We start from the raw sequence: 15,771 nt of genomic DNA, 5'->3' as shown, positions 1-15,771 counted from the left end.
GATCATACTTTATTGTTTGGTTTAACTTATGATAATTGATACAGATCCACCACCCAGTGGTAGTTCGCATCAAGACCTCTTCCCCTTTTCATTCTGTATTGCGGTGAGCCTTGACATCTTTGAAATAAACTGGACTGGACTCACACACTCACTATATGCATGGGGTATATGATCTCTAAATCGGGCCACTTAAAAACCTATTTCTTCACAACTTCATGTTGGGGTGAGTCTATGCTGCATGTCACACATAGGCTTGCATCTCTCTTCATTGGGAATGCGGTGCATGCAAAACAAAGGATCAATCCCCCAAAGATCCAGTACTCTTCATCCAATTGTTTGCATGTGATCTTGTTGCACTCCTAGAAGTCTACTCTCTTGCTCTTTAGATAGCTGTGAGGAAATAACAACCGGAAGGGTATCCTCCTCTCCAAAAAGATCATACTTAAGCATGCTAGGTAGATGTTTAAGCTCTCAGTTTGAAGGAGGATCAATGGTGGTGGGTGTTAGCTCCTTAACCAAAGGAGGTGGAGGTTCAAAAGAATTTTCTTTGGAAAATCATGAGAAATGGCACAAGACGTCTCACTTGTCTTGGGAAAATCAAACTCCTCGTAGGAATCCGTATTCACATCCAACCTATCCTTTACTCCATCTAAATAATGTGCAATAGATGCATTGAACTCTTTAGATGCTTTTTCAGTAATATCTTCAACTATTTCAGTCTGAGAGTATGCCTCGTCACCTATTGGACCCATAGCTGCATTAAAAACCTTCAATCTCACTTTCTTGTCACCCAAAAAATATCCATCTGTGTGACAGTTAAGGAAAGCATTGACAGTAGCTAAAAATGGTCTACTAAGGATAATGGGAGTTCCGAATTTCCCTCCGTACATCTACACCCTATGTAACCAAGATGCTAAAATCGTCTAGAAAGTATAACTTCTTAATTTTCATTATCGCATGTACCAAAATTGCTTGTGGAATCTTAATTTATTTGATGCTAGCTGGATCATTATAGATGTTGGTCTCATCTCAATAAGTCTAAATTTATCATAAAAGAAACCCAACAAAACATTTACACTTGCTCCAAAATTTAGCAGAACCATTCAACCCTAATATTGTTGATGACATAAGGGATCATGGGTGCACCAAGGTCCTTGAGCTTGGGTGGAATCTTTTGTAGGAGCACCTAACTGTCATGCTCATTGAGTAGGAATTTGGTCAAAACCTTTTGAGATATTCCCTTTTGAGTTTATAGCTCTTTTAAGAACTTAGCATATGCAGGTACCTTTTTAATGGAATAAGAATTGGCAAGTTGATGTGAGCCTTCTTCAAATTTCCAACATGTTTTTAGCAAGGGTCACCACTCCTCTACTTAGGCTCCACTATTTCCTTGATGAGAGGTCTCATTCTTCTCCTTTCTAACCATTGAACTAGATTGTCTCTACTCTGGTGATGATGAAAGTGAAAATGAAGTAATATTGTCAAGAGAAACAAATGCACCACTCCTCTACTTAGCCTCCACTATTGACGGTTTAAGCAAAACTAGATTGTCCTTTGATAGGTTGGTTTGCCTTCAACTGCCATGATTGGATTAGACAATGAACTCTTCCTCTTGGCTACATACGTGACCAATTTCTTGCCTTTAGGATTCATCTACAATTGGCTAGGTGAAACTTCCTCCTATCTATTACTCAAAACCTAAACCTGCCCCATGTAACCACCTCAAATTTTTCAAAAATCTATATTTGCAAGTTTCGAACATTTGGCAACAGTTTTCAGGGATTTTTGGCTTCAAACATTTCAATTTCTCTTAATTCTGATAATCTTGTTTTATTTGATTATCAACTATATTTGGGATATTTGAATCTAATTTCAAACTTTGGTCTCAATTTAGACTTCTTTTATAATTCAATCCGGGATCCATTCCAAAAACTCATATAAAAGCGTAAAGCAGTTCCCCAAATCCAAACCCAAATCTAATTCCCAATTCTAGGTCCAAAAAAGATCCCAAAATCCAAATCCTTATCCAATCCCCATGCCCAAAACAGAGCCCAAAATCCAAATTTGGATCCAAATACTAGCCCCAGATCCAAAAAAGATTCATATATCCCACTAGATCCAAGTTGCAGCACTAGATCCAAAATAGATGCCTATCCAAATCTAAATTCTAAAGCCGGATCCACAACAAAATTTTATATCTAGACCTTGATCTAAATCTCAATTTTGGACTCATTTGATCTCAATTTGTGCCTTCAATCCAATTCAGACCTGATCTAGACTCAAGATCCAAGATCTAGATCCATGTCTTTGTTTGGTTCCAAATTCTTAATCTAGATCCAATTTAGATCTAATTCCTTCTTTTCACATGAATCTAGATCTAACTATGATCTTCAGATCCAAATCTAAATTTTAGATCCAAATTTAATATCCAAATCCAAATATATTACTTTCGATCCATTCTAAGCTTTTAATCCAGATCCAGCTCCAAAGACCTAGATCCATTTTCAGATCTTAACCGTAGTCACATATCCTTAGGCCCAAGTATCGAGGTGTTATGATCATTTTCCAAATATCAATAATTTCTAATTCAGAATTTCCAAGACACCCTTGATTTTTGAAAATATATTTGAATTTTTCTAAAAAACCATTGATTTTATCTAAATACCATTTAATTTTCTAAAAATATCCTCATTTTTTAAAAAAAAATCCAAAATACCCTTCATGGAGTCCATAGCTAACTTGGCAGGCTGACCAGGCCCATTCTGGACATACCTGGCCCAGCCAGGCACAGCTTTGGCCTAGCCAACCCCTGCCTAGCCTAGTTAGTCTGGGCCTTCATCTGTTAATCACAGCTCCGGCCGGTCTTGCCCTAGCAATCCAGGCCCCAGCCAGGCCTGGCCAGGCACGGCCCTGGAATCAGGGCTCTACCGACCAATCCCAACTTATGGCCAGCCAGAACAAGTCAGAATAGGCTTGCGGTCGGCCGGCATGGCCTGTTTAGGCCTACTATTGGGCCAGGCCTAGCCTTGGTGAGCCTTGGGGGTGCCTGTGCCTAGCACAGTCAACCTATTTTTGGACAATTTGGCACTCTTAATGTTTTAAGCTATTTTAAGTTAATAATGGCTAATTTTATTTTGTAAAAACACTACAATGCCCTTGACCCTCTTTTATGTATGCCTCGTCATTTCTCTCATTTAGGGAAGATTCCATCATCTGTTTCAAGTCTTTGAGCGTTCTCTCTTCTCTTCTAGATTTTTTTCCTTCTCTCTCTCTCTTCTCTTTCTTTAATTTTTCTTGTTTGGCTCTCCTAATTATCAACTCCAAAACCTTCATTTTCAATAGGAAGAGACCTTTGGAGGAGGTTGTGATGGATTATTGAGGAGCATCTTCAACCCATTCAAGCCACCATCAAGGAGTTCCTTTTGTCTGAAAGAGTTAAAGGAAACCTCTATACAAATCTCCTTTTCAAATGTATTTTAACTTTTCTTTCTACCATTTTCATGTTTTTTCTCTTCATAACAAGCCGATGAAGGTTTACGAGTCACTTCAGAGCTGAGGATCCTCTTTGAAGCTCCAAAAGCATGACCAAGGAAAACGCTTTTTTCTTATTCTCTATTTTGATTAAGATCTTTCTTCCTTTCTTTTTAATTTATCTTTTTATTATTTTGACTTTTTTTTCTATTTCTTTTAACTCTTTTTAAAACTTGTTTTTCTCTCATTTTAACTTTTCTCCCTCTCTTTTTAACTTCTTGTTCTCTCATTCTTTACTCCTCTCTTTTCATTTTAACATTTATTTGTTTCATTTTTAACTTTCTTATAGCATTTTAGCATATATTTCTCTCATTTTAATTTCTAATCTTTATTTCTCTCTTTTTATTCTTCTTTTCATTTCTCTCTCACTCTTTTTCTTCCTCTCCCATCTTTATTTCTCTCTATGTTTTTTCACCTTTTTTTTCTTTTAATTTCTCTCTATCTATTCTTCCTGTCTCATTGTATACCTATCTTTTTATTTCCCTATCTAATTCTCTATTTTGATGGCTTGGTTGCTAGTAGATGTGTATTACGATGTGAGGATTTGGGGTGGGTTATTTTTCTTTTTCACCATTTTGGTGTTGGGACATGTCCAACCGGAGAAACACCCAAACACGTTTGATGTACATGTTAATTTACATTGAGCATGTCACTTTCGATTCGTTAAATTATAAATCTATCTTTCATATTTGAATCATTCATCTCTTTCTAGACTTCCCTTGACCTACTTATATTTTTCAAGACGTCTTTGAGTGATTCACTAGATGAGATTTTACCTCTATCAATTTTCAACAGATTTTTCTTTGTCATTGCTCTACAAACATATGTGATGGTATGAATGGTTTATTTGTTTGTTAAGCATATAGAATTTATGTAACAATACATACACAATCACTTATGAGATTCACGAATGCTCACAAGCACATCTCTAAAAAGCTTAAGTATGACAAGTTCAAGTCCTTAAGACTCAAAGAAAACACCCCTACAAATTATAATATTTTTTTGTTTCAAATATCAAATCTTTATTCCTCCCAACATATTATTTTGATATTTATAATATTGAAAAATCTCTCTCTTTGGTTCTATGATGAACAAGAACTTTGGTCAACATTCATCTATTTTAATATCTTATTTTTCAAACAAAACTTGAAAAGTTTATTTTTGCAAAGCATGACAAGTTGAAGCCTTGTTTTGCAAAACAAGTAATTCATTAATTGTGCTCCTAATCATATTTTTTCAAACAAGTTGAAAACTTTGATTTTCAAAACTATCTTCAAATATAAGTTATCTTTTATTTGAGTTCTAGTGACAATATTCGAAGAACTCAAATGATCTTACAAGTGTCTCTTTTAAACAATTTGTTTTATATACTATTTGGTTATTCCCACAAATTAATCTCCAATTTCTAGAGTTACTAATTGTTAAGAGTTCACCAACTCTTAAGACCATAGTTTGAGACCTGAGGGCACTATTTTTCAATGCAAACCATATTTTAATCATTTCAAAATTTGTCTCAATATTTTAAAATTTTTTACTTAGACTTGAGCTCACATGCATATAAGACTTATGATAACATTTCAAGTGCAAAACAAGAAACTAGTTCTTAGTCAGGTTACCTCCAATAAAGGCATTGGGAACGGCCAGACCTCTTACCGATGGGCAAGACCCTTTCTCTCCTTTTTCAAAACTAAACCTTATTATTCTGAAGCATTCTAAAAACCATAAACAAAATTGGGATACAAACACCCCACTTGGGTCCCAAGCTTAGGATAGATTCGGTGTGGAAACTAAGCACTTGATCATATTTCTATTACGGAGTGGTGTTGGAAACTTTCTTGTCCTTCCATGGCCTTTAACAATCTCTTCTTAATAGACGGTTGTTTCTGCTCTATAGATGCTGCTAAAGAATAAGAAGATGACAAAAGGTATGATTTATTCTAATGAGAAAAGACAACCTTTAGAAGTTCTGGTTTGGATGAGGGGGTCTGAGCTATGGATAGGATGGTCCAGGAGAGAGCTATTGTGGGAGATGCTAAGAAGAATTGTGGTGATTTCTCTAGCCTTGATTATGTGTAGAAGAATATGAGTTACTCTAATGTTTGGAGAATCTCTAAGCACCTAAACTTGTTCAACAACCAATCCAAGGAATTATGGTGACAAAGGGTATCCAATAATGGTATGTTATAGGCTAAGCACAGGAAACACACAGGCTAAGGCTGATAGATCTCCAAGCCTCTTCCTCACTCTTAAACAAGAATGTCCCACCACAAGAAGAATCATTCATCTATCTGTTATGTTATCAAAGACCTTTGTATAAGCACTACATGATCTGCCATTTAGGTACTTGATGATGATGACATTTCCACTGTAGGTCCTTCACACAATCTCATGTTTCATGGAACTGTTCTTCATCCATCTCAAAAAATGTGGTGATGGCATGAATGCACTGGTTAGCCCTGCCAATCGGAAAGTACTAAGACAGAAACTTTTGCTAATGTTATTCTCATGTTTTGATGTGCTTTTGATCAATCTGAGCAAATGTTTAGCATGGTGTTTAGGGGAGAATGAGAACAAAGTGATCTTGTTCAAAATTGTCATCCAAATGGTGGAATAGATGTCAAGGAACTTATTGAGGTGTTCATAGGGATCCTCATAAGACAACCTATGGAATGATGGCAATATCTTAAACAAGTGCGGTCTGATCTCCAAGCTATACGCCACAATCTGGGGTCTTTTGATTGTACAATTTTGTTGATTGGATGTGGAACAAAGTATTGTTTGAGTGGACAAGTTTGGAGCTCAGCATCATGCTTATTTTCATTGTTATAAAATTTTTTTCCATTTGGTCCTACATTTGAATTTGTGGTTGTCTTTGTCTTCTAAAAATTCTTTTTTGGTTCTTATTCAAATTGATGGAGAGGTCTTCCCAAAGTTTGGCACCCTTCCACGCACTAAGGGTACCCTTAGTGTATAGCCCAGTTTCTACATATGGCTTCTATCCTCACCAACCTCCTTCAAAAGGACAAGCCACAGTCTTAATACAAATAGTTGACACCAAGAAAAAAAGCTATAATTAGCAGGGAACACTTGTAACCACACATCAACAAAGAAAAGCTATACTAAAACCAATCTAATAAGTTCTAACTATTCCCCTTGTGATTGTGGACAGATCTTGAATTGCAGCACAATAACAAGCATAGGCTGTCCAAAAATCTAATAAAAATGTGGTACGTAAACTAAAGATTCTGATGAAAATTAGAGAAAAAATAAGTCATAAAGTTGATCTTTCTATGGAAAATGAAAAACATTGAATCCAGTTCAGAAATCTGCAAAATTGATTCTGTTTATGCAGGAATAAACTTGGAGCTATCAAAAAATTAATATATTATTTTTGTATCCAAAAATTCTAAAAGTTTTAGGGCCACTTTCTAAAAGTATTACAAACAAAAATGAGCCCAAAAATCCAACTTTAACCCCTGAAATCTGCTCTGAAATCTTTATACTGTTTCAGGATAGAACTTTCCTGTTTCAGACAGTTTGTAATCAATAAATCAAAATAGGCCTTTTCTCAACAGATTTTTCTTAAACAGCTTTCATTTTTTGTTTTAGAGATATCAAAATGTGTTCATACTAAAATTGGAATTTCTTGACCAGGTTTAATATTTTGAACAAAATTTATTTTCAAATAAAATTATGTAGAAGAACATTGCAGGGTGAAAAAGAGAGTCTTTCTTTTTTATTTTTATGCAAAATAATTAAATTAAAATGCCAAAAAATGCAGAGTATACAGCATGCGAGCACTCAGAAGTAGCAAAAAAACATGCAAACACACTTTAACAAAATAGAAAAATAAAAACAAAAACAAAAACCACCTACTAGGAATCACAGTGGACTAAGTTCACTTACAGTTACCTATCTAGTTGCTCCTTCCTTCCACACAATTACCACAATAATAGCAAAAGTAGATAAGTGAGCCTTAAAACATGACTTAAATGAATCAACATGTTACTAACTAAGTTCAACACCTATATATACTAACTAACCTATTCTAAGCATGGTCTAGAGATTAATAAGGTTAAGATTTTCTAAAGTGGGAAATTAACCTTTAACATGCACCATTCCTCGATAGTAGTGTCAAAAAATTGATGTAACTTTTTGCTTTGAATACCTTGTTGAAGATGATAGATTGCTGAAATCAAGTGAGATAAACACCAAGTTAAAGATTTCCAACTCTCTACTGAAATAGTGAGAGTGGATCGATCCACGGGGAACAAAATTAAAGATATTAAATAACTCCCAACACTTTAATGAAACTTAAATTTATTAATCACCTAACATGTATCAACAGCAGAATAAACTAAAGTCACTCTTATAAACCAAACCATCAAACATAGGCTCATACACTAGCAAAAATGCTTCATGCACTTGTTATACACCACATGTATTGAAGCATTGAATAAGAGCCAGAAGAATAAAGTAAATAATGTTAGTTAGGACTACAATATAGGTCAACAAACAAACAAAATAATAAAATGTTGTAATTTCTTTATAAACCATCACTAAACTTCCCCAATCCTAAGTATAGAAAAATGAAATAGCCCTAAAACACACCATCAAAGCTAGGAGAGATTATGAAAACACTTAATATGCAACTTGTAAATTTCAAGGAAAATTTCTACAATTTGCTCAAGGTGGCATCTGAAATCTATCACTTCAAAGAACTGGCTCCATTTTACATAGTAACATCTCTATTTTAAAAGATATGCCTATTTTACAATGAAAACATTAAAGTTGCAGTTATATAATTTTTTGAAACTATGGGACAAAATTATCATAAAAAACATATTGAATGAAATTCAATCTTTATGAGAATCAGTTTGTAGATTAAGACCTCTTTCTCTACCCATAGTATAAATTTCATGATAAATTTCCATGATTTGCCTTGCAAAAATCGATCTGCAACATAGTGTAGACCTCTAGTTGTGCAGAAAATAAACAAAATATAATCTAAATAAAGATTGCTTCATAAAAAGTAAAGTCTGATATACAGCCAACTACTATTGGATTCATTGTCACTGAAAGATACAATTAGTGTGTTCACTTCTTACAAACAAGGTTGAATCCCTATTTCCTTTTTTATTATTCACATTTCCATTTATAGGGTCAATTTCAACTATTTTAAAAAGTGTGATTTTCCAAACACAAATTGAGGAATTTCCAATCAAACTTGACACACACCTAGGACTAATCCTAAACCATGTCCTAGTGTGATCAGACCACCTACCTAGCTTCACAAGGCATTGTTTTGTGTCTAGGGAAAAAATTATCATTTGCACATTCATGCATTATTTTGTATAAACCTAAGTTTGGAGCTGCATGAACCAAGACTATGATATTCATGCTAGACTTGAGCCTAAAAAGTCTCATGCAGGGTCTAAATGTACTTAGAATTGAACTCAACCAGTTTCGAACCTAGTAAACATGTTTGACCAAAATTAAAACCAATTTGTTCTGAGCCCTATCTAACTTGTGTCCACCTAAGTTTGGAGCCGCATTAACCAAAACTAAAATATTCATGCACCAGACCTGAGCCTAGAATTGCTCATGCAAGGTTTGAGCCTACTTATAATTGGACTCAACCAAGATCGAACCTAACTAAACATGTTTGACTAAAAGTAAAACCGATTTGGCATGAGCACGTCTGACCTGCATCCACTTCTGGAACACTTGACTTTGAACCCACAAGACCCACATTGAGTGAAACCAGTTTAGGCGACCAAACCTCAAATCCATGATTTAGATTATAGAATCAGAATTCATATATGCAATCTACTTTGATTTAGATTCTAATCTTGAATTCAGATCACCAGATCTAAATCTCTCAATCCTAATCTCAATCTAGACTTTTGATTAAAGTCCTATATTCAAATTTTTATTCAGACTTCAATCTAAATCTTTCAAAATACAGATAGCAATCTAAATTTATATTTGAATCCAAGGTTATATCCAAATTCACCAGATTTCAACACATATCATGATCCTATTGAATCTTTTGCTCCCAAAACACGTGTGAATCTCCCATGCTCCAAGGGCACTTGTTATAATCCTAAGAGTTTATCACATTTGGGACTTCTCCACTCTTAGATTCTTAACATGTGCAAATCTTAAAAAATCCTTTACATTTGAGACTCTCTAACTCTCTATAAATTAGAGAAAATATAAGGGGGGATGACTATCTGAATGCTCCCTCACTGCCTCCTTGGAATTAGTACCAATCTTAGGAGGAGGTCCTCTCTAGAGCCTATGTTCAGCCTTAAGGAGCAAAGAAGAAGAAGAAAAAGCAAGAAAGAAGTAGCAGAAGAAGAAGAAGAAGTCAAAGTAGGATTTCTCTCTCTCCTTCAATGTGTACATATGGGATTTCTATTATTTTTATTCCTATTTAGTTTCTGCACATCTAATTTATTGATTTAGAAATTTTTATTTCATGACATTTGGGATTTTCATGTGTTTTCTAGTTTTAGAAAGTATCACCTTGAGTTCATGGAAAATTCGGAGTTGCAGAAGTTCCAAAATTTTGCACAATCTTGCGAAGCTATATCTCTCTAACTAGAAATCAAATTAACAATCCATGAAAAAGATGTATTTCTCCTAGATGTGCATTCTTTTTCCTAAAGTTTCTTCAAATTCTAAGTTCATATAGAATTTGGTCATTTTCCCAAAGCCTGTTTTCTATAGCTTTCAAACTGCATAAATCGGGTTCTGAAATTTCTCTAAATTGTGAGTTTCATAACTTTTGAGTGGGAGCTCTGATTTAAATTTTGTAAGAACCAAAAATCAGATGTTGTGCCTAGTTTCTTTTTATCCAATTTCAGCTAATTTCAAGTTGGTTTGATCGGTCGATTAGGTGATTTAGCTAGAACTATTTTTATGCAATTTTTGGTAGAATTTTCTAGAATCATATTTTTCTCAAACTTAATGATGTTGTTTTTCTCTCTTTGTGAACCTTTTACAATAATTTCAACTTCTGTTTAGTCTTTGTTATACAGAGAATCTACATACCAAATTTAAAAATAAAAAACAAGTTGATTTGATTCTTTTTCCTTCATTCCAAATATGGTCAACAACGAGTCATGTAGTCAGTTCTTTTTACTCCGTGCAAGGCTTTCTGATGTGTCAAGCTTTGTTCATTCAGCTTATGTACAGAGTGTACAAACCATTTTCTTGATCAATTAAAGTTGATTTGATAAGGTTTTTAATCAGACTGAATGTACCTCTTTAGCTTATTTTTTAGATTTTGTTTTCTGCAGTTTCAGATTTCTATCATAGGTTTTCAACCCTATATCTTCAAGATCCTAAAAAGTTTTCAAAATTGAATCAATTTTAAACTTGTTTTTCAAAACTCTAGGTTTAAATATGATTTGTATCTAAACCGTAGGTTAAACAACCATACTATGTTTAGTTGATTCCTTAGTCAAGACCCCACGTTGAACCCACTACTCTCCCATGTTGAAATTTGACTAAAAGCCTAACCTTAGTTAGGATTACCTAAGTTTCTTTTTTATCCCAAATAGGTCATGTGAACCTAGATGGATACAAATCTCTTGAGTTGGAAGTCAGTTATTTGAACTTGAACTTAGATCTAGTTAGATCTTAATTTAGATGATTGGACCTTGATATTCCATTTGGACTATTAGAACTAGATTTCAAGTGATTTGGATCATAATTTGGATTTTACACAAAATTATATTCTAATTTAGATTTGGATATTATATCTAAAATTTTAAATCTTAGAATTTGGATCACAATTTCTGGCCTTATAGGAATAAATCCTAATTTTGGATTTCAACACCATATTATTTGTATCTTATAAGTTTGGATTTCAGACTTAAACACATATGTCAAGCTAAGTTCACCCCTATATCCAAACCCTAATTTGAACTTCCAAATTTAGATCTCCAAATTGGATCATTAAGTGCAAGTTTGGATTTTCATTAATTAGATCTTGAACTCATTTGAATCTCAATATTTTGGATTTTAGATCATAGATCTCTTGAGGTCCACAACCCAAAAACTTAGAAACCGGATCTCAACTATGTATGGACCTAGTTCTCATGCATTTATATTAGATTTAGGATTGGTTGCATGAATCGATGATAATACAGACCATGAACCGAGTTCCTAGGTTCCAAATATTTGTTCTTTCAATTCGTGTTCTCCCTTAGATCTTCAAAAATTTCATATTTATATTCAAACCCATGACATATTAGGAATATAGATGATATTCATAACTTATAACGTAGATCATAAAGGCATGACGAATGGTCAAATCTCTTACTGACAAGTAGGGTCCTACCTCTTGTAATGTTTTACAAGAAATAAGGAGGCAAGTACATTTTTTAGCTTTCCCATACGAACAATCATATGCAATATTGTAAAATTTGCATGTAAATAATATGCTTTGTTAAAATCATTTGAACCTGCCTTAGCTCATGTGTATGCATACTCTAATGAAGCTACATTTCCATGATGAGAAGAATATGCACGGGAAAAGCCATAAAAAGAACATGAACTCATGATGATGTGATGCATGATTCATACATAAACCCTACATATCAACGTCCATAGCATATGATGTTAGCATGGGATGCATGTATATGCATGTTGTTACATGTGATTCTATGCATAAAGTTTGTTAAATGACATGCATAAGTGCTTAGCTAATAATGGCATAATGATATGACTCATGCATATGGATGTGAGATGATGTCACCTACTGATGAGGATAATATGTTTGTGCCTAATATGTATGCCTAACTTGGAAAGGTATGCATATGAATGCATTTGTATATATATGCATACACACGGTGCAAAATGGATGACATGCAGTGCATATATGTGATGCCTATATGAATATATGCATGGCAATAGCATGGTATAACATGGTATAGTGGCACGTCATGTCGTGCTCACATGGTAGGAATATGTGATGTATGTATGTTATATGTGATGTAGCTGAATTAATACTATCATGTAATATGTATATATTTGTGAGTTATATATATTATAGCATGGCATGCATGAGATGCATGGGCCATACCATGGATGACATGGATAAGAGGTATGACACTTGGACCTCTACGTAACCTAATGATGTGTGTATGAAGTCAATTGCCCATGTATATATGTTAGTAAACTAGTTATTTAAATGCATGGATATGGACTATGTTAATATTGCTTAATTTAATGCTTAACTAAGTTAGTTAAGATCAGAAGTAAAAATTAAGATTGCTAGCTCGGACTGTGCGGGCCCTCGGGCATCCAACATAACAGCCACATCAGCCGAAGTAAAGCTCAACCGCAATGGATGTCCTATCTCAACTGACTCAAGTCGAAATAAAATCTTAGCATATATAAACGTTTATGTTGACTGCCTAATTAATCAGGTGAGCAGGTTTTATAAGTCAAAGGTGAATGTCTTATCTAATGTTGAAGCCATTTAGGAGCTGCCTAAATTGGTGTCTCTCCCCTATTAATTAGGAGAGTTACATATTTTGCAGGCGAGTTTGGATACACACCCAAAAATGTGTTTGGCAGGCAAAACGATGTTTTATCTCAAAAACCCTGTTTGGTGATTGTTTGGACATCGCCAAAACTGGGATTTTGAAAAAGCCAGTTTTCTGGAAACAGCGTTTTCAACCAGTTTTGCATAACCCGGTGGCAGGTCTTTCTGAAACGGGCCGAGGCATCTGCAGATGGAAGCATTCAATATGGAAGTATCAATTGGCGACAACGTGGGTGGGTGATCGCCTCTTGGGTGCTCTCTCTGGCAAAGATGATAGACAACAGAGGCTCAGCATCTAATGGTTAAGGATGCAAGGTTCCAAGATTCAGATGGATGAATGGCGGGCTTCCTAGCCCGCGAAGGAAAGGATATTTGCTATGGTGACGCCTGAGGACAGGGGTCGTGTTCTTGAATTTTATGGAACCATAAAGTGATCGACGGTGTTGGCTGTGCTTTTATCTCTATCTTCGAATAGACTCCTCAACAGCAAGCTTTGCTTTTTTGACATTCTCAACTTTGATGAGCGCCTTTCGAAAGGCTTCTCTGCAAACTTTCACTGTATCTTCGAAGGGACCCGGCTGATGCACATTGTATCATTGACAAAGAAGCATACTTCTTATCCATAGAATTAATCCTTGTTCAGCCCAAGATGCCTCGAGACACTAGAAGGAATGTAGAATACTTAAATCCTTTTATTGCAAACTGCTGGTTGAGATGAAATTCTGTCGTTCAGGAAAAAGTATTTTCTTTTTTGGCACTTTCACGGAAGCTTGTTTTGTCATGCTTATTGTTCAATCTGATCGACCAGACTGAGCTCCTGAAACCAAATTAACTTGAAGTTTTTAGACTTTGACGAGAAACTGAAACCCCTGCTCTGCTTGAACCATGTATAATAATATTGAAGGTTGCCATAACGGGACAATAGTTTGAACCATAGTAGGTCCTAGCATCCGTTTCTTTAACGTCTAAAAATGTTGTGTTTGGTCTCAAAATAAACATCAAGAAACTGAAACCCCTGCTCTGCTTGAACCATGTATAATAATATTGAAGGTTGCCATAACGGGACAATAGTTTGAACCATGGTAGGTCCTAGCATCCGTTTCTTAACGTCTAAAAATGTTGTGTTTGTTCTCAAAATAAACATCAAATCTGCACTTTTGTCCTATTTACAATTGTGCTGTGCTCCTATTGCCATTTCACAACATAAGACAATGTTCTTTACAAGCACTTTTGTTGATAGGAGTTCATTCATGTCAGAATATTAGATTTATGCTTCTTTGAACTTTCACTGCTTAGAGGTGTTCATTACCTATTCTGTCAGGAACTTCCCTTGCCAATGTTTGATCATGCAGCTATGGTACATGCATCCCGAGCACTATCTTTTAATTCTTGGTGTTGTTCTCATTCGGCATGCTTTGATGACCTTTACGTATTAGATTTGCATACAATAAGTTGAATATCTGAAGTAGTTATAATCTGGGATTATTTTGCAGTTTAGCATATGTTACTCAAAAGTTCTTTCATGTGCCGGAGAACTTGGAAGTCCTTTTATGCTGCAAATGACTAGCTAATTGTTTTTTGAATTACTTGTGTGTGTCTCTCTCTCTCTCTATATATATATATATATATGTGTGTGTGTGTGTGTGTGTGTGTGTGACTGAAAATCAACTGTGATTCAGTTGAAAATATTTTTCAAAGATACAACCAAAAACTATTTTCTGTTATCCAAACAAAACCAGGTTTTCAAAACTCATTGAAAACCTGGTTTTTGTCAAGTTACCCAAACACTAAAACCAGGCTTCGAAACTCATTGAAAAAATGATTTTTCCCAAACCAGGTTTTCACAAAAACCATTTTTTCAAGGGGTTCATCCAAACGCTACCTAAGGAGTTTTCTTTTTTCTAATTTGACTGATTCTATTTTTAAAATCCCATATGTTGACAAATCTAAGTTACCTGATTGATCACCTAAGGACTAGGAGACAATCCAATGGGGAAAGTGATCCATAGAGGACCTTATCTAGAGAGGAGTCTCTAGAGCACATCATGTAGAGGATCTCTCTAAAACATAAAACAAACAAGCAAACAAAAACTTGTAAAAATATGTTCTAACATAGACCAGAAAAATGCAACGTGACCCCTTGCTTGACTTTCTAAAACTGAAAACTCTAAAATGTGTCAGTATCCCGAATCCTTACTAGACACATTAGGAAATTATCATTTAACCGATTCCTAAAATACCCCTAATATGTTCACATTTTGGCCATGACTGAGGACCTTTTTGGCCAGATATCATGGTGGTCTACCATAAACTTGAAGAGATTCCGCCCAAGTCCAGAATGTGTCATGCAACCGAGAAATCTATATGCAATGAAAATGCAAATGCAGAAAAGACCATACTCTAAACTAGGTTCTGATGTGCAGCTATATATATGTAGATAAACATATATAACACAAGACGCATTCATGTTACTGCAGCCAGTTGGATGTAGACTCTAATCATATGCAGAAATCCAAAGCACATTACCTTCAGCCAACAATTACACATGTTGAAACTAAAGCAAAACAAATTAGAAACAAAATGAGTAAACCAGATCCTAATTTAACTAAAACTCATTAGGAACAGACCCTACATCTGTCCTAGACACAAACACTACTCTGAAAAAATTCAAGAAAACT

The sequence above is a fragment of the Nymphaea colorata genome, chromosome 11 (genome assembly GCF_008831285.2).
Source record: "Nymphaea colorata isolate Beijing-Zhang1983 chromosome 11, ASM883128v2, whole genome shotgun sequence".
Classification (NCBI taxonomy): domain Eukaryota; kingdom Viridiplantae; phylum Streptophyta; class Magnoliopsida; order Nymphaeales; family Nymphaeaceae; genus Nymphaea; species Nymphaea colorata.
Note: the sequence above shows the minus strand (reverse complement) of the source record.